This window comes from Prionailurus bengalensis, chromosome A1 (assembly GCF_016509475.1).
Source record: "Prionailurus bengalensis isolate Pbe53 chromosome A1, Fcat_Pben_1.1_paternal_pri, whole genome shotgun sequence".
Lineage (NCBI taxonomy): Eukaryota > Metazoa > Chordata > Mammalia > Carnivora > Felidae > Prionailurus > Prionailurus bengalensis.
In genome coordinates this window covers 8,166,475-8,187,007 of record NC_057343.1, presented here as the reverse complement: position 1 = coordinate 8,187,007, position 20,533 = coordinate 8,166,475, and positions in this window count along the sequence as shown.

Sequence of the window (20,533 nt, the reverse complement as noted above, 5' to 3'; positions counted from 1 at the left end):
CGCGGGGCCGGGGCTCCCACGCCTGAAGTCCCGAGGGACCCGGGGCCAAGGGCGCAGTAAGGGTGTGGGCTGGGGGGAGGGTGGGGTCGGGACGAGATGTGCCGGAGGGGAGGGAAGACGCGGACCTCCGCTTAATGATAAACATCCACCGTTGGTACAGTATTTGAAGATGTGCAATGCGCTTTGGTAGATGCATCCCCTTAGTGAATACAAAACCTCGTCCAAGTGGAGACTACATTTTTCGTGAGGGCAAACGAGGCACAGGTGCAATGAATAATTTGCAGCGTTTCAGCTAGAAAAAGGCAAAAGTAGAACACGAGGCTTTGCCAGTTTATTCTTTAAAACCATAGAACGAAGGTCTGCTATGTTCAGAACCCTGTGCGGAGGCTAAGAACATAGACATGAATCGGGCTGATGTGGTTCCTAGGCAAGAGGAGCAGCGGAACTGCTGGGGGTGGGGCGGGTGACATGGAGCGAAGTACGGATGATAATTACCAACATATATTGGGGCTCTTCTCGCGATAGAATTCTAAGCCCTTTACGTGAATTATCCCCTTTAATCTCTTCAATAATCTTACGAAGTAGGCTCTATTGTTATCTCAACTTTATAGTCAAGGAAAGCAAGACAAAAGAGTTTAAATATGCCCAAGGACCCAGTCATCCGTTTTCAAAGCATTATACTGTGTTGCCTTCCAAATATAACGCGATAAGATGGACTCCTACTCTGTTACCATATAATGGGGATAACTTAAAAGAATCCTTGGGCTGATACTGAAAGGTAGGAGAGTATGGGAAAGAACATTACTGGCAAATTTGCTTGCGCAAAAACTGAACTGGGAAAGGAGGTCTGTGTGGCTAAAGTTCAGAGAGTATGGAGAGAGTAGTGGGAGATGAGGCTGTAAATAGATGGACGCAAGTTTATTTTTGGAGGCCTCTGTGCCAATTAAGGGTGAGGCTTTATCTTTAAAAACCATTGGAGGCTTTCTGGGCGCCTGGGTGGCTCAGACGGTTAAGCGTCCGACGGACCTCGCAGTCCGTGAGTTCAAGCCCCGCGTGGGGCTCTGTGCTGACAGCTCAGAGCCTGGAGCCTGCTTCCAATTCTGTGTCTCCTTCTCTCTGCCCCTGCCCTGCTCATGCTCTGTCTCTCTCTGTCTCAAAAATAAATAAAAACATTAAAAAAAATTTTTTTTAAACCATTGGAGGACTTCTGTCACCTCTAAGGGAGGTGATAAAGTCATGTATGTTATGTATATCCACTTGCCATGGTCCTACAACCTTGAAGTTCCAGGTTTTGAATATTCTGCACTGCTGCCTTTATGTGTCTTCTTCTGGCTCTTCCATGTTTTCCTTGAGATTTGAGTTTGAATGTTTTCATTTGCATTTTTTCCTTTCACTCAGTTCCACCTAAGGAGAAATTTTAAAACTGCAGCTCTTAAAAAGAAATTGTTTTAAGGTTGTTGATTGCTCACAGTTCAGTCATTACATTTTCGTTGAGCATTTGATTCTGGAGCCAAAGAGAAGAGCCCTTTCCCTATACTTGAGATACTTTTATTTTACTGGGGCATAGAAGTATGGTAAATAAATGTAAATGTGTAGTAGAGAAAGGAGCCGGATCAGAAAGTGGCTGGGAACAGGGAAAACCGGCTTTTGAGAAAGAGGAAATGTGGAAAGGCAGAGGTTTGCAAAAGGGCATGTGGTAATAAGAACAAGGAGGAATATTCCCATGCAGTTGGGAGTTCAGGGGGAGCAGGTGGAACAGCATGAAATGAAATTGGAGGGATTGGATTGGTTGAGGATAACATAAAGGGCCCTGTATGGTATCCTGGGGTTTTAGGCTTTGTCTTGCAGGGAATAGGCAATAATGGAGGTCTTTTCACAAGACACTTGACATTAAAAACAGTTATTCTGGTGGCAGCCTGAGGACTGTACTGGAATTAGGAGAAACTAGGAACCAAGGTACCGTTTGGAGTGTTGCAGTAGTTAGAGTCCACAGGGGAAGGAAGGGACGAGAGATTGAAAAGTAGTTAAGGTTTAAAAGTAGCTTTAAAATCGCTTTAAAAAGATGATGAAGTGTCAAAAATAAGTCTCCGGTGACTGATAGGATAATATCAGGAGGGCAGCAAGGAGAAAAATCACCTTCCTTTGAGCCATACACACACCTATATTTATATCCTTTTAAAAGGTTTGTTACAGCATTAACTAATACAAGTCAGTGTTAAGTATGCTCAAGTAGCTTGAAGAATTCAATTAGACTGGACATTAGAATGGTTTAATGTTTACTTAGACTTTATGTGATATCGTTTGGAGGACAGACTATTAGTAATTGTTAACGTCTGCTGAGTAGCTGGCGGCGTTCTTAGTTCTTTACATACATTGTTTCAGTTAATCCTCAATTACTCTGTGAGGTAGGTACTACTATTATCCCCATTTTCCATAAGAAACAGGCTCACTGTGTACATTGTAAGAGAACAAGTACTCTGTTTCACATTTTGTTGTCTTCCCTGACTTTACTCTTCAGGCTCTCTGGCAAAAATATTTGTTTAGTGCGCATTGTTGGACATAGCAGAAGAAACCCATCTAGAGTGCCGCAGCCTGCTGAACGTGGGTGAGCACAGGTGAACGGATAGAGCTCGGGTTGGTGTAAAAGCACGCTAAGTTGAAATGTGCCCTTGGCTTTGGTTGAGTCCTCGTCCCTTCAAAAGAAAGGATGGTATAAAGCAAGCACGTGCATTTCAAAGAAGAGGTAGTCAGTTGAGTGATAAAGTCAATGATCGAGCAGTAAAGTGGAGAGCAGGAGGCCGTGCTGACATTTTTCTTACCCTGTGAGTTAGGGAAAGTGGGAGAAAGATGAGACTCCATGGGATAGACTTGAGGAAAGTGGCATCACTTATGAGAAAGCTAGGTTTTAGTTGGGGCTAAGATGTGGGAAGAGAACTTGTGGCCAAGTAAACAATACTGGGAAATGTAGTCACAATAAACTAGGGAAGTCTAATTGTATGTTCCAAGGGACATGGTGGCAGGGGTTTATGAAGGAAGGACCAGTGAGTAGCAGGTTCAGGGGCCGAACAGGTAATGGTACCAGAGGAATACATGGGGTAGAGAAGTCAAGGTCCTTTCCCTTATGACCGATACAACCTATACACCCTTGGCCGTAACCTTTAGCTGTTAATCTATTAATTGTGTTCATCTATTTTCAGATCTCTCTGTTCCTTCTCTCTGACAGGCTTCTGCAGTCAGGGGCTATGCCTTACACATTATCATATCTGTATCTGGCACACAGCACCAGTAAATGCTTATTGAATGAAAAGTGTAGGAAAGAACAGATGAATGGATCGTTGTGCCTAGTAGGCAAGACTAGACTAACATGGTTGGGAAATAGGTGGGGGTAGACAAGTCTGGTCCAAGATAACTTATTTGGAGAAGTTTCCAGAAGCATCTTCTTGGGCCTGAAACCCAACCTTAAAGCTCAGCACTCTAAGCCAAGGCCCTTAATCCTTGCCTGGCTCCAATGATCCCCTTTCCCCCAGGGCTAGACTCCACAAAATCTGGCACCTCACCAAAAAGTCAACAGTTCTGACATCCGCTGACATTAAGAGCCACGGATGTGTGTGTGTGTGTGTGTGTGTGTGTGTGTGTGTGTGTGTGTGATATGCCCACCTTTCCCCCTCCCCCTTCCAGCTACAAATTCTGGCCAGTCCCGGTTGGTCTTTCGTCCTCCCAGTCTCTGACAGTTCTCAGCCACATGGATTCTTTTGAGCTCTGAAAGCAGAATGGGGGGATTGGCGATGAGGGTTGGTGACAGCGACTTTTCCCTCAGAGTTTAGAGTAGGAGAAGCACAAGAGCTCCATTGTTTGAGAGACACAGGAGGGAAAAATATTTAGTGTAAAAATTTTGTAAGACATGTACTCCGGCTGCGTCAGTTTCAGCAATGGTGCTCCCCTATGAGGTTGGGGAGGGAGTTTTTGTGAAGGGGTGGTCCAAATCTCAATGGTAAGAAAGCTACGATGCTTCAGAGGACCTGAAAAGAATCTATATAAATCATAAATAGTACACCCAACTCTTCCTTTAAACGATCTAAATTCTTGTCGTGGTGGGGAAGATCCAGTGTGCTTAATTTCAGACAAATTACACTGACACATCTCTCTTTGCAAGTCCCTTCATAAGTGTTACGGGACGGAGAAATACTTCACACCAAGTGTATCTGACAGACCATTTTCTTTAACCCTAAGAGATGAATGTTTCATATTTCTTCTGAAATACTTGCTGACTCTGATTTCAGATGGAGGTGCTCTTAGAAGAGTGTCCTCTGAATACGAAGGGCTGGGTTTTGAGAGTAAGTACTAGAGTGGGCTCCGGAATCCAGGTGTCTCGTTTCACTATTTTCCATCTGCGTTGCATCAGACAGCAGAGGTTAGCATTTCATTTTTCATGCTCTCAGAGCCCTGTTTCGGGTCTGTGCTTTTGAAAACGTGGTTTATATTTTTGTCATAGAGAGTCTTTATTTGTCTGTGGAGCGTACAGTGTGTAGGTTATATGCAACGAAGTTTAAATTCTAGACTTGTTTCTGTTACCCTTCATTTGCCAGCCCACACGTAGAAGCACAGAGTCGTGTTAATATCAGCTAAAGAAAAATTTAATTCGGAAGGCGTATCTGCCAAAAGCATTATACAGCTGCAGATAGACCCTCATAGAATATACGTGTACAATGGTATTTTCAATTCAGATGATAGTTTTGGATACTAGGGTCCGTATTCTTCTCCACTGGTATGAGTACTTGAGGAGAAGTTTTTGTATTTTTGAAAATCAAAATTTTGCTCCTTGAAGCCCATTAAAAACTGGAGGAGAGAAAATTTGCCTGTATTCATTCCAAACACAGTAGAAGGCTACCTCAAAAACAGCTTACACTCATCTTTTTCAGAATCAGAAAGCTGATTTCGAATTTAAAAGCTGAGACAGCAGCCTAAGTCATTCTGATCGTATGATTGGTCTGTCTGAGGTTTTTCGTTTTTAATTATGGAAGCAATGCACAGTCATTGTAGAAAATTAGAAAACGCCAAAGGACAAAAAGAAGGGAATGGAGAGCAGAAATGACCACCGGGAACATACTGGCTTGCAGATACTCTTTTATATGACAGAATATATCTATTTATCTTTTTTACAAAAATAGATTGACCCCGTCTTCTAAGTGAGTTGGGAAGTTTTCTCTTGGCTTTTGTCATGACCATGTTTTTATTTTACAAAAGATGTCATTCTGAAGCTTTAGAAAACATCCTTTCTTTACTTAAAGAATGGTGAACTACACGTAGGCTATTTACTCAGTATTTTTCATTCTGTCAGCATGGTTGGATGCCAAACGGCTGTTCTGAATAATTTTCAAAGGTATGTTTTTTTGGTACTTTGCCAGGGAAATCATAACTCTTAAAGTGCTCCATAGCCCTAACCATACAATTGGATTTATGGATAGATATTACGTTCCATGTTTTGTTGTTTTCTCACTGTTTTAGTATCTGGGATTGATGCCAAAGGCTATTCAGCCTCACTCTATTTATTAAATCAGAGTGTGCAACTAAGTTTACACAATAGAGTCTAGAAGAAAAAAAAAAGACCTTTTTTTTTTTTTTTTATCGTTGTAGTTAGAGGTGTTTACATCAGTGAGGAAGGAAAGCATTATTTCTCAGATACCTCAGTGAAATTGCCTGACAAATAGGGTATTATGGTTAACAGAATTAATTGCCTGATGCCTGGGTCAGAAGAAGAGCCCTGCCTTGTTCCCAACCATCTTCCATGGTGCTGCTAAAGATGTTTTGTGCCCTCAAATTCAAACCTATTACTTCCCTCCTTAAAGCCCTTCAATAGCTCCCTGTTGTCTGCCCTCCAGGATTAATTCCAGACTCTTCAGAATGGCAAACAGGCCTTCTGTGATCTGACTGCCAACCTCATTCTTAAATCCTTTACTCTGGTCACATTAAATTACTTGGAATTCTCTGAAAATGTCACACGTTTCATGCCCCTGTACTTTTACTCCTGTCCTCCCCTTTTTCTGGAAGACTCTGTTGCATGGTCTCAAGGGCAAGCATCACTTCCTCTCTGAAGCCTTTCCTGGCTTGTGCTGTCCTGCTTTCCCCCTTCCAAAGAGAATAGATTTGTGCCCCGTTGCATGTACTTACAGGAATGGTATCGCGGCATCGGTAACACAAAGTTCCACTTCTTGTTTTCAAATGTGCCTCTCCTTGTTACACTGTAAGTTCCATTCCCATCCTTTGGGAGCTGACGGTATCCTTTGGTAGCCCTTTCATTAGGGCACATCCTAATAGCCTTTCAGCTGGCCTGCCTGCCTCTCTCCTCACCTGTTCCCCAGTCCATTCTCCACACCATCACCACAGTGAGTAGACTTAAGAAACAATGGCTGTGGGTTTCAAACGTCTGGTGAAATTAGCCCCAGGGCACAGTTAGCACTGAGTCTGATTTGTTTCCTTCAGTAAATATGAAGACCGCCTTGGCCCTAGCACCCTGCTGAGAGATTCCAGCAAACTGTGGGAGAGGAGTGAGGAGTTCAGTAGAAAAAGTAAGGGCTGTGAGAAACTAGGTGAAGAATCAGGTGTGGACAGCCATACAAAGCACAGATCTAAAAAGGTATAGAGTTCAGAACTTGCACAGGTAGGGCTCTCGGGAGTACTAGGACTAGGTCCTGGGTCAGAATGGTAATGAAGTAAAAAATGAACAAACCAAAAAAAAATGTGGGGAGGAGGGGGAATGGGTTAAATAGGTGATGGGGATTAAGGAGCGCACTTGTCATGATGAGCACAGGGTTTGGTATGGAAGTGTTAAATTATGATATTGTACATCTGAAATTAATATAACACTATGTTAAGCAACTGGAATTAAAATGTAAAAATTAAAAAACAAAGCAAGACAACAAAACAACACTGTCCAGTGACCATAAGTAATTGCAAAATTCTTTGGAGCTGAGAGGGATCTTACAGGGTGGGGAAAATAACGAAGAGCGACATAAGTCAACGTCTTGTCAAAATATATTCCAAGAGAACCTGAAGTTTCAAAATAGTGTAGTTTCTGTATGACTGATTGCAATACAAAATAATTTCTTCCTTTACCATTATATTTATTAAAGGATTGTTCTGAGACATCCTTTTTTTAAATAGATGCACAAAGTGATTCAGAATGTGTAAGTGCACATTGCTGTCAACAAATTTCTGTTGATCTGGTGAATGAGAAGTCATGGCTTATTGTTACTTCAGTGTGATTCTTCCTGATTGCTAGTAAGATAAGGCATTTTTTTTTTCACATTTATTTATTGTTTAAATATGCTTTCCTGGAAATGCCTATTCACTCATCCTTTGCTCATTTTTCTATGGAATTTTTCATCTTCCTATAAATTTGTGGGTGCTCATATATTATAGACGTTGACCTTTGTCTCATCACAAATATTTCTCATAATCTGTAATATTTTTCTTCTGTTTTGGTATCTTTGACCTATACATTTTTAATAAATATTTCTTTTCCTTTGCAGCTTCCTGGCTGTTTCAGTTGACAGTATTTCCCTAGCCCCTAGTTCATGAATTTATTCTCAAATTTTATTCTAAAATGCTCTTTTTCATACTTTGTTTCTAAATCATATGGAATTTATTTTTAAATATGGAGTAAGTGAGGGGTTTAAGTTTATTTTCCTCTAGAGGCTATATTAAAATCCCATTTACACTAAGATACATTTTGAGACTCTCCATTCTAATGATCTCATTAGTTTTCCAAACAGAAAAACTAGCTCACATTTTTTTATGCCTGTATTTTAGCCCATTTAATCCTGGCCGCAACATTATAGGTCAGTTCTAGTATTCCCCATGAACTTTAAAATGCTTTTATCTAATTAAAAAGAAACCATTAGGATTATGGTTGGAATTACATTAAATTTGTACGTGATTATGGGAAAACTTTACATGCCGTATATCCTTCAATGATATTTTACGATTTTCCTCATATGCCTTAAGCCTGTCGTGTTGAATTTAGCCTTAGTATTCTGTACTTTTATCACTGTTACAAATGGAATATGTTTTTCCATTTTTGTTTCTATCTGGCTGTTCCCATCAGCATTCTTACCAGTAACATAAGGATGGTGTGCGTATTAGTCGGGTGAGGGTAAATTATGCCGCAGGGACAACCCGGAGTTCTCAGTGGTTTGTAACAACTTCCTGCTCTTACTACACGGTGGTCACAAGATGGCAGTGGCTCAGGTTCATCTCGTCTTTACTCTGGGACCCAGGCTAACAGAGTAGCTGCTAAGCACACTGCAGCCTTGGAGTGGCGGGAGGGAAATCAAGGTAAAGCATCTCCTGGCTCATCAAGCTTCTACAAAGAAGTGTCCCACATCCCCAGCCTCACATTTTATAAGCCAGAGCAGGACATATACTCACTCATCCCTGGCATTAAAGTATCAGAGATCCATCCATAATCCTTTTCTAGGAAAGGGCCCTCTGAGTCACAGTGCCCCTGGGATGGAAATTAATATTCCAACATGAAGGACAGCGAGTATTTTGATCAGTAATAACAGTCTGTCACAGTGTTATGTGTTTAAGTGAGCAAGATTGAGAAGTCTTAGAAAACACTACGTGCGTGCTAGACATCACTGTTCAACAAACATCCAGTTCCTCTCTACTTCTAAGTATGCAAGAAGATAATACTTTCTTATCTCTTAAAGTTAGATATGGCTGTGTGACAAATCCTGGCCATGGCAACGTGAGTGGTAATGATATTTTTCACTTCTGCATGGAAGCATTGAGGAGTCGTAGCATGATTCTCCATAATATCTTCCCTGTCTTGATTATGGAAGTGTCTGTTCATATGGAAGTACCAAAAGACTTCAAAGTAGCTAGACTGCTGGGCAATAATGTAGAAGATGGTTGCCCTGGATGCTATCCAAGTGAAGGGTCTTTGTGGTTTTAAATCACTGAGATTTAAGGGGTTTGGGGGTTTTCTTTCTGGTTTTACTACAGCATAGCCTAGCCTATTCTGACTAATGCAATACATATTTTAACCAAAAAAAACGCCATATGCATGTGTGTATGTATGTACATACATATGTTCATTTATGCATATTGTTACATAGGACAAAGTCTTTTTCTTTAAGTATGGGTCCACTGATCTGCAGCATCATGATATTTTTCTTGCATCCACCTCGTTCATTACGCATCCTATACAGTTTGCATTTTTGATTTCTCTACCGTGGGTCAAGAGCTACACTTGTAGAAAAATGTAAATATAGAATCTTAAAACTTCCCTCTCATGTTTTATAACTCACACCAAAACCAACAGCATTGTTTGTAAGTTGCCTTTATTGAGTCTTTCTAAAGCAGACAACTTAGTTTTCATAAAACAGTTAATTCTTTTCACATGATTATTAGATTCAGTAATATTTATTTAAATCACTTAGTTTTAATAACAGTACAACTGTCATAAAAAAGTTTAGGAGGAAGCACAACTGGATAATAGTAAGCGTGCAACTCAACTGGTGAATGTGGAATACGTGGTTATCTCACGAGGTGAGGGCATTTATCCTTCCATACATAATAGTCTGTACATCTTGACAATTGTCAATGACTATAGTCATATTGACTACTGTGCGGTTGAGAACTTGTGTAGATCCCACATTTATATAGAAGTGAATCAGGAGACCTTCTACCATATAGAGAACAATGTGCACACACACGTACATTTGTATTTCTATCTACATATGTATAGGTCTCTGTGTTATATTTATCTTGTGTCCAGCCACATTGCCAATTAATCTTGTTAATTCTAGTAGTTCCTTTTTAAAAGCATATCTTGGGGGCTATAAATATGTAATCCTATTATCATGAAAACAATAATTTCTCCTTTTCCAAATTTATATTATTTCCTTTCCTTACTGCACTTGCTACAACCTCCAAAATAATGTTGAATAAATAATGATGATAGTGGGTATTCCTGTCTTTTTCTTGATTCAGTAAATTTTATAGTATTCTACATGAAGTTTCTTAAGTATTTTTGTTAGATTTATTACTAGATATTTTATTTTTAGGCTATTATAAATGGTATCTTTTCACATTAAAATTTCTAGCCACTTTTTGCTGGTATAAAGAAATGCAATTAGCTTTCATTTATTGATCCTATTTCTAGAAATCTTGATAAAAATTTTTATTATAATTTGTGGTAAATTCTATGAGTGTTTTACATAGACAATTATTTAATTTGTAAATAGTGACAGTTTAGTCTCTTTCTCTCCCATCCCTGTACTCCTTTGCTATTTCTCTTGATGCTCTGTGATGGCTAAAACATAAAGTAACTAGGAATGATAATACTTTGTCTCTGTGTATTAGTTTGTGGGGCTTTTTGTTGTTTTTATTTTTTTTAAGAGAGAGAGTGTGTGTGTGTGCATGAGCAGGAGAGAGAGAGGGAATCTTAAGTGCGGAGCCCTGCAGGGCTTGATCCCAGGACTCCGGGATCATGACCTGAGCAGAAATCAAGAGTTGGTTGCTCACCGCCCAGGTGCCCCTTAGTCTTTATTTTGAAAGGAAATGCTCTTAACTTTTTTTTTCGTGGAGTATTATGTTTGTTGGAGGTGTTTTTGCAGATACCCTTTATTAGGTAGGCTAAGGATGTTCTTTTCCTTTTTGACTACAAGTTTTTTATTCGTTTTTATTGTAAATGGCTTGTGACATTTTTTGGAATGTTTTTCTACCTCTTTTGAAATGACCATACGATTTTTCTCTTTTAATCTGTTAATGGGGTAAATTGCATTAGTAAATCTCTAATGGTGTAACAACCTTCTACTCCTGGAGTAGACTCAGTTGGTCATTATCTTTGTATATATATCACTTGATACAGTTGCTAAAATTATAGATTTTTGCATCCATGATGAAGAGTGAAGTTGGAGTATAGTTTTTTCTTGTCCAGTTTTTGTATAAAGTTATAGTAGCCCCATAAAATCAGTTAGAGGACGTTCTTCCTTTTATACTCCCTAAAAGAGTTAATGATTGGAATTATCTCTTCCTTGAATCTTGGTAAACTTGCCTATACAACTTCCTGGACCTGGTGTTTTCTTTGTGGGAAAATTTTTATTAATGGTTATAGGCTGGGTGGTAATCAAATTGTGTAACAACCAATTAGAATGGTCATATCAATCAATCAGAACTGACCCTGGCCCTAGGCAAACAGAATGGCTGTGCAATTGCAGTAAAACTAAATATCAAGCCTGATATTTTAAATGTAAGATTTTAAATTTCTTAAGCCAGTTTTGTAAATTTATGTTTTCAGAACTTTGCCTGTCGTACTTGGTTTTTGTTTGTTTGTTTGTTTTAATTTTTTTTTCAATGTTTATTTATTTTTGGGACAGAGAGAGACAGAGCATGAACAGGGGAGTGGCAGAGAGAGAGGGAGACACAGAATCGGAAACAGGCTCCAGGCTCTGAGCCATCAGCCCAGAGCCCGACGCGGGGCTCGAACTCACGGACCGCGAGATCGTGACCTGGCTGAAGTCGGACGCTTAACCGACTGTGCCACCCAGGCGCCCCTCTGCTTTCTTTTTTAACCCGTGAACAATTTAGAATTATGCTTAAATTTCCAAGGTTTTTTGGTTATTTTTTGTTATTAATTGCACTGTGGACAGAGAATGTGTTCTACATGATAGTGATTCTTTGACATTTGTTGACATTTACTCTATAGGCTAGTAAATTGTCAATTTTTAGAACTGTTCCTATTGTGTTATTGTGCATGGACATTATTGTGTTATTGTGTATGGGCATCTGTATATGTTTATTAGACCTGGTTTGTTTATTGTGATGGTCCAATCATTCATATTATTACTGACTTTTTTTTCTTGTCAATTTCTGGCAAAGATTCGTTAAAGTCTACCTCAATTATAGTGTATTTGTCAATTTCTTTTTCTTGTTTTGTCATGTTTTGCTTGACATTTTTGAAGCTATCTTGTTAGAATTGCTTATGTTTTTTACTGATTTGGACCTTCCTTAGTAGGTAATAAACCCCTATCTCTAGTAATGCTGTTTGATTTTACTTGTAACTCTTCATGAACTTGATTTACATATGTCTCATGTAAAGAACACGTAGCAAGATTTTGCTTTTTATCTAATCCGATAAAAAGTTTGGCTTACTTACCCTTATTTTAATTATTTGAATTTCATTTCTACCACTTTATATTATGCATTTTATTGTTCTGCCTTCTCTGTATTCTTTTCTTCTTTAATTTTTTTATTGTTTTGTGTTTTTCTTAATCTGTTTTTACCTTTAGTAGTTTGGAGCTTATACTTTGTTTTTTTAATATTTTACATGGTGTCCTATAATTTTAATAATTTTTTTAAAGTTTATTTATTTTGAGAGAGAGAGAGAGAGGGAGGGGCAGAGAGAGAGAGGGAGAGAGAATCCCAAGCAGGCTCCACACTGTCAGCACAGAGCCTGATGTGGGGTTCATACCTAACTGTGAGATCATGACCTGAGTCAAAATCAAGAGTCAGATGCTTAACTGACTGAGGCACCCAGGCACCCCTGTGGTGTTCTATAATTTTAACATACATATGTGTATGCATAATTTAATAAAGTATGGAGCTAATAATGTGTGTCATTTAATAAGCCTCGAGGTTAGTGTTTTACTCCCTGAACAAAGTACAGACCTTTGAATGCCTTATTCCTTTTTTCTGAGTTTTATTTATTTATTTTGAGAGAGAGACTGGGGAAGGGGCAGAGAGAACGGGAGAGAGAGAATCCCAAGCATGCTCTGTGCTGTGAGGCAGAGCCTGATGTGGGACCTGATGTCTTGAATCATGATATCCTGACTTGAGCCAAAAGCAAGAATCAGATGCTTAATTGACTGAGCCACCCAGGTGCCCCCTGAATGCCTTATTCCTGATTATCTCCTCTCAATTTACGTGCCATTTTTACCAGCATTTTAGTTCTGTATAACTTTATGACCTTATAATTAAAACATTAGTATTGTTGTTTACCACAACGATTGTTTAGATTTACCCATGTGTTTATTATTTTCTTTGCTATCTGCTTTGGATCTGAGACCTTCTTTCTGGGATGAGTTTTCTTCATCCTGGAGTACGTCCTATAGACATTCCTCTAGTGAGTAATAGTAAACTTTCATATTGTGTTTGTTGGAGAATGTTTTCATTTTGCCCTCATAAAGATAGTGTTTCTGGGCAGAGGATCTAGGCTGTCAATTATTTTCTCTCTGCACTTTGAAGATATTGTTCCACTGCCTTCTAGCATCCACTATTGCTGTTGATAAGTATACCATAAGTCTGTTTTTTCTCTTGTGGGTAATCTGTATTTTTCTCCCTGACTGCTTTAAGACTTTTTCTTTGTCTGCATTTGACCACAGTGTGTCTTGATGTGAATGCCTTTTTATTTCTCCTACCTTGAATTTTTGGGGTATATGGATTCTTTCATGATAAAACACTTTTTAGAGGACCACTTAAAAAGGCCACCTTTTACTTCTGCCTGTCCTTCCCCTTTTCCACCACCACCTCCTTTGAACGCAGTCATGGGATTATGAAGTGACATAAACAAGAATCGAGAAATGGAACCCATGTCCTTGATAACCTCACTGAGCACTAGATTGCCTACCTCTAGACTTCATGCTATAGGAGAAAAATAATTGCCCTTTTAGCTTAATGTATATCCTCTTTAGTCAGATATTCTGGGGCCCCAAAATAATCTTAAGACATAATACTTTATCTTTTCCTGTGAAATGCAACAGAACATTGTAACAAAGTGCCCAATGGTTTTCAAATGACTACTGATCATTTTGTCTCCTGTACATGAAGAAATCTGTTTTGTTTTTGCACATATGCCTAAATTAATGACTAGTAAGAAAAGATTAATCACTTATTAAAGACAACTTATAGGATTTCTCCTTCCCCTGAAAATTTATTTGGAAACCTGTATATATTGAGATTACTTGTTAAACTTAGTGTTGTGACTCATGTTGTCATTTAAACGGAAGTCTTAAGTCTTACAAGTAAAAGGAGTATCATTATAAAGTTGTTTCTGTTGCTGGCATTCCCATGTCATGCCATTAATTCTTAAGGAGATTTGTTTTAGTGGGGAACACTGTGAAAATGAGTTTGTCTCATTAGGACAAAAGTCATGCAAATGCAGGAAAGTAATTTTATAGTTAAGAGATATGGAGAGCCTGGTTTATAGATATGTACACAAACTGCTCCTTTGTTTGGATGCCCTAGTGTAGCAACCATTGAAAGATTGGAAATACTGTTACAAGATCTAAGTACCTGACTCCAAATGCTTGTTTACATTTTGTCTTTATAAATCTGCACACTATATTTCAAGTGATCCACACTTAATGTTTGAAAAATAACATCCCAACTACTCCCTCCAAACAGAATTTAATAATTGAACAGTTTAGATTCACAAAATTCTTCTGTGTGTATTAACTCATCGTTATTGATGACATTTATCAATACTTCCCATTCCTTTGTTAACAAATAGCTATTTTATTCCTTCATTCACCGAATATTTACCTATTACAGTGTCTACGATCTGGGCTTGTCAGGTCACAATGCCTGTCAGATACGGTTCCTGTCCTTAAGGAGTTCCAGTCCTGGGGGGAAGCACCTATCTGTCAAATAACCAAAGAAACAAAAACTTGTAGCTTCAGCGAGTGCCACAAAAAGACAAATAAGTGGTCCTAATAAAGGAGATTTGAACTCGTCAGCAAGGTCAGAAAAGGCTTTTCGGTTGTGATAAGTAGAAATTAGCTGAGGACCAAAGGATGAGCTAACTGAGTAAAGAAGGGAGGAAGTAAGAATAAACATAGGCGAGGTACTATGATAAAAGGTAGCCTGGTATATATGAGGGAATAAAAGAAGGCCAGTGTGGCTGGAGCAGGAAATGAGGATATTAGAAATGGGTACAGGCGGGAACACGCAGGGTCTTACACATGGAGGGGCCACAATAGGATGTGGCATAGAACAGTAAGGAGGCTAAAACAAGGGATGAGAGTAGTTTGAAAATGGAGGGAAGGCGGGTTTGAGAGCTATTTAGAAGTCGGTGATTACCAGTTTGATTGACTGGCTGTAGGGAATAAGGCAGCAGAAGGTGTCAAGAATGCCACAAGTTTCTAACTTGGGCAATTTAATGAATGTAGTGGCATTTACTTAGGTTTGGAACATTTAAGGGCACCAGATTAGGCGGTGGGGGCAGGGCGTGCAGAATCGTGCATCCTGCATTAGACATGTTGGGTGTGAGATATCCAGAAAGAAATCCCAAGTAGACAACTGGATATACAGGCTTTTGGTGGCCAGAGGAGATCTCTAAATGAGAGATATAAGTGGTAGTCTAAGTGCAGGGCACAGGGGAGATCCTTCCAAGAGACAGAAGAAGAAACAGGACCTAAAAGGGAGAATACCTGTCCCCTGATAGTACTTCTCAGAGTTCTCCACTGAAGAACTTCTAAAAGCAGAGGGAAGTGTGTATGAATAAGAGGCAATCTGGTCAAGACCCAAAGCTTCTGGCTACAGGCATGAAATGTGGGCACACTTTACATTTCGGGACTACCTAATATACCCTTGTTGGATTTCTTAGAATAACAGAAAACAAAACTTTCAGGTATTTACCCTTAAGTGAAATTGCTACCTTTCTAAAGGTATTTCTCTTCTGGCCATGTACATCCTGTGATGTAACCCTAAACTCTTCTGTCCGGGAACATGGTTGCCCCATTTCAAGAATCATGAAAGGACAGTTCCTTCTTAGGAAGCCAGCAAGTTGTAAACCCAGAGAGGATGAGGGGCTGTCAGAGTGTGTATCAGAATAGTAGCACAATGCTGACAGCACCTGGCTCTCATGATTCCTAACCAGTGCTCAGCCCATCAACAAACATCAACTATCAAACGAGAGTTAATAGTTACCAAATCCCTATCAAGATACCGGGTGGTGTTGCCTTCCACTACACCATACCCATGTCAGACTTAGCTAGAGTTTTTGGGACCCAGCAATGCAGTTTAAGGCATGTGAGATACACAAGTATTGCGTCATTAGGTTTGGTCTGTACTCACTGAGACAAATCATTGATTCTTAGGGAGAAGAAGACGAATCAAGATTAATCGAAGGATCTAGCTCGAGACAGTTGCAGGTGTAAGTGGGAAGGAGAAGGAGAGAGTAGGGTAGAGAGAGACACAAAAAAGGAGAAACTGTAGAATGGGAAGGAAATGTAAATAGTTCCCACTGGGGTGCCTGAGTGGCTCACCAGTCAATTAAGCGGGCCGGCTCTTGATTTCAGCTCCGGTAATGACCTCACGGTTTGTGAGATTCAGCCCAGCATCAGGAGCCTGCTTGGGATTCTCTTTCTCTCCCAGCCCCCTCTGCCCCATGTGCGCATGCATGCACATGCTCTCTCTTGCTCTCTCAAATAAATAAACTAAAAAGAGAGAAGAAAAGGAAGGCGATCTGGCAAAGACTTCCGAATTCTCCCTCCCAATCAGCTCAGATGTCTTTTTGAAAGGAGGCACGTCTTTTCAAGAAGGTACAATCCGCAAGTGAGCTTGGAGACAGACGTGCCATTGGGCGATCTGTGGAAAGCTCTCATGATCATCTACTGCTAACTGCATTCTGGGAATACCACATGCAGTTATTAAGGTGAGTTTGCTGAGACAGAATGCGATTGTGTCCTGCAGTGGGACCCATACTGCCACTGTGTCAGGGAAGCTTGGAAAGCATAGGTTAACCTCCTTCTTTGCATAGCGCAAAGACACGCTCTCAGAGAATTTAAGGAGCTGGATTACTGCGGAAGTTTGTTTCTCTAGTTGAACACTGCTGGATTTTCCCCTCGTTCAGTGTAGGAAATCCCACTTCAAGTTCTGCATAAAAAGAAGAGTTCCAACGGCCAGGACAGTCACTGTGGACTCCATAGGGTTTCTATAGCAGAGATACGAAGATGGAGAAACCCGCAGTTTGCTTGGGGTTTGCAAGCTGATTCTACAGTTGACCAGATTCCCTGCAATCCCCATGACAGACGCATGAGTAAGAGGATTCCACCGGTCCGTCTACCTCACGATCCTTGATTGGTGTAGCCCAGCCTTCTTAATGGGGCAAAATGTCACACCCACTTTGCAACAATTAAAGCAGTCATATCTTAAGACAGGAGAAACAGGAGCCCAGTTGAACATTCCCCCTCGCAGCCATTTCTGTCGTGCAGAAGATTGCAGCTTGACCTGCCGGTGAGGAGAGCGGCCGCAGTGCGGGGTTGGGATTTCCTTCTATTTCCACTATGGCCCTGATCATTAAAATGGGGGATCTCCGCAGAGTTAAAGGTTATTTTACACAGGAAGCACATTCAGTATTAGCACAACAAATGTTTTCCTTTCTCCAGCTATGGAAGAACTCTACTCACAGAAGAGTCGTGATAAAGCAGAGTATCAGCCCTTTCCGCTCGGATACCAATAAGTCTTGCCCTTCAAAATTGCTGACCTAAAAAGGATACTTGAGAAGGAGCAGATCTTTTTTTTCTCTCTCTCTCTCTCTTAAAGAAAGCAACACCAGACGCAGCCCGATTTCCTCGTACACTTAGATGCACACAAAAAAGAAAAGTGAGTCACCCTGAGTTTCTAACTTTAGTTTATAGAAACAAAGCACTGAATCATGTAACTTGTCAGTTAGGACAGAGACATAGTTTTAGCTAGATAACGTTCATATTAAAGGAACCTGAGATTCTATTTTTGTGGTAGAGCTACACTGTCTACTCGCCAACGACTTTGCGGATGAGGATATGTTACTCTAAAGAGTTTTCCAGTAGAGATAGCGTAGGACCAGCTCATAGCACAGTCCACCTTCATTCAGAATCAGCCATCCTCAGGTCAAAGCTTCTTCGCATCCAGAACCGAACACAAGTATGCAGCTAACCTTGGGAAAAGCACTGTAGACTCAGTCCAGATACTGATGTTAATCACCTGTGGATGGAGTGAAGGGTTTTAAAAAATCACTTACTCAGCTGGAGAGCAAATAAAAATGTGTATGTAAAACATATTGAGCAGATGTGATCGGAACTCAAGTCTTCCTGCAAATTGAAACAACACTCTTAGAAACCTGAAATAATGGAATGAGTCTACCTAAAATAATTAGTCCTACTTCCCGAATCCTTCCTTCTAAAACAAGCCCCCCCCCACCCCGCCGACCATGTCTCTGATACTTTTAAACTCACCATTATTATCTCTAATACATACAAAGTACCTTCTCAGCTCTTCTATTGGGTATGTAATTATAAAATGTCAATCAACCATGACAAGCAATTATTGATAACACTACTGTGAAATAATTTTTAAAACAGTAATAACACTCAAGCTGCCACATTTCCCCCACTCTGCCTCGGGTCCCTACCACCGCCCATTAAAGTAAATCAAGCAAAACAAAGTAATGTGCTGATTCAATGCATTCCAAAGCCATGAGTTGGGGAGGATCTGGAATATTTGCACTACTGTTCTCCCAACCATAAGAGGTCTTATTGTTTGTTTGTTTTCTGTGAGATTTCCTGCAGTCATGGTATATCATTTATCACACACTGCAATTAAATCCAGTCCCACATAGAGTTTTCCAGAATGATTGATTCAACAAAACCCTGTCAGGATGAATTCTGTCATGGCTATATTTATCAGGGTCACTCTCTTTGCTTCATGACCTTCCTCCTCACAGCATGAGCCTGTAGACGGCTTACAGATGAGCATTCTGCTAAGAACTTCCACATCATTCCATGAGACTATCACAGAAAGGAACCAAGTTCAAAAGAGAGGTAGTGTTAGACTTCCCTCAACAACTGCCTAACATCCTTAGGTTAATTGATTTAAGGTGTTGGATGCATACCCTTACGTATAAGAACAGTTGTCGCTTCATGCCAAGTCCTGTGCTGAGCTGCTCACATGTGTTCAATTCGCACAACCACCTTTCAAGGTAAATACCATTACTGCTTGCCCTTTTACAAATGAGCAAATCTGGTCCCCATGGACTTGCACAGATCTCACAAGTAAGTGACACAATCAGCCAAACTCTAGCGCTCAAGCTCTTAGCCATTTACTATACGACCTGGGTAGAAAACTCAGCAACGATGCCATAAATACACAGAAATCACTATCTGGCCATACGCAAAACAAATATTTGTTGAAAGCTCTCAGGGGCACCTGGGTGGCTCAGTCGGTTAAGCGTCCGACTTCGGCTCAGGTCACGATCTCGTGCTCCGTGAGTTCGAGCCCCGTGTTGGGCTCTGGGCTGATGGCTTAGAGCCTGGAGCCTGCTTCCGATTCTGTCTCCCTCTCTCTCTGCCCCTCCCCCGGTCATGCTCTGTCTCTCTCTGTCTCAAAAATAAATAAACGTTAAAAAAAAAAAAAAAAAAAATATATATATATATATATATATATATATAAAGAAAGCTCTCATAAAAATTAAGCATAGTTTGAAGCTGTTTGCAGGCAACACGTACAAGATAAATAAAAGGAGCCGTTGTTTCTCTTTCAATAGTGTTTTGGTAGGACTTGATAGGGCTCCTGAGATAGCTGTAGAATGCAGAGGACCAGAAATTACACCAGCCAAAGCTGTTTTGGGCGATTACAATGGTCGCATAAAGAGGGGAGCCACCACTACTCAAACTCATGTCTTACAGGCCACCATTAACTAAACTGAAGATGTATTTCCATCTTGTCCTATTGTGATGTGTTAGCCCATAACTGACTTAACTAACCACTGGCTTCAAGAAAACCCAAATCGGTGGGTACTTAGGGGAAAAAAGACTTTCAGTCTTGAAAAGCCCGTTTCTTCCCTTCTTCATGAAAAGTAGCATTGGAATCAGCTCAACATGAAGAGTGGATGGAGCTCAGAAACAGTTATTTACATTTAATGATATGGCAGCCGGCACAGCCAGCCCCCACTCAGTGTTGCGCCGATCAGTTACTGCCCATTCACAAAATAAGGCTAGGCCCAAGGTGTCGTCTCTTCCTCCTGCAATTTTAAATATAATCGAAAGACATCCTCAGAAAAGCCATTGGCTTGAGTCCCGTGCTGTCTTCAATCAAATCTCAGCATCCTTTTCGAAACACAAAGTATATCTTTTTAGCGTCAATAACTAAATTTCCCAGCTCTGTGAATATGAGGGGTAGGAAGCCTTTGTCTTGATGGGGGAGGGGAATACAAGCTTCTCCTCCTTCCACAGCCATCAGAATCCCTTAAAGTGAAAGTACTTGTTATTTGTCCTCAGCAAATAAAACAAACAAGGATCCTTTGATTCTTAGGAAGCCCTTTCTTGTTAAGGTAACATTCTGTCTGACTTTTATGTTTCAGCGTTCATTGTATATTTAAGTATTTTAAAAAGTTTTGTTTCAAATCATTGCACTTGTTCATAACTGAAGATAAACACGGGCAGGCTTTGTTAAAGATTAAAAATAAATTTCACACAAAACTGCAAAATGTGACAAAGATAATACCACGTGGGGTCAGTATGTTCCAAAACACGATTCTCAGGGGGCCCCT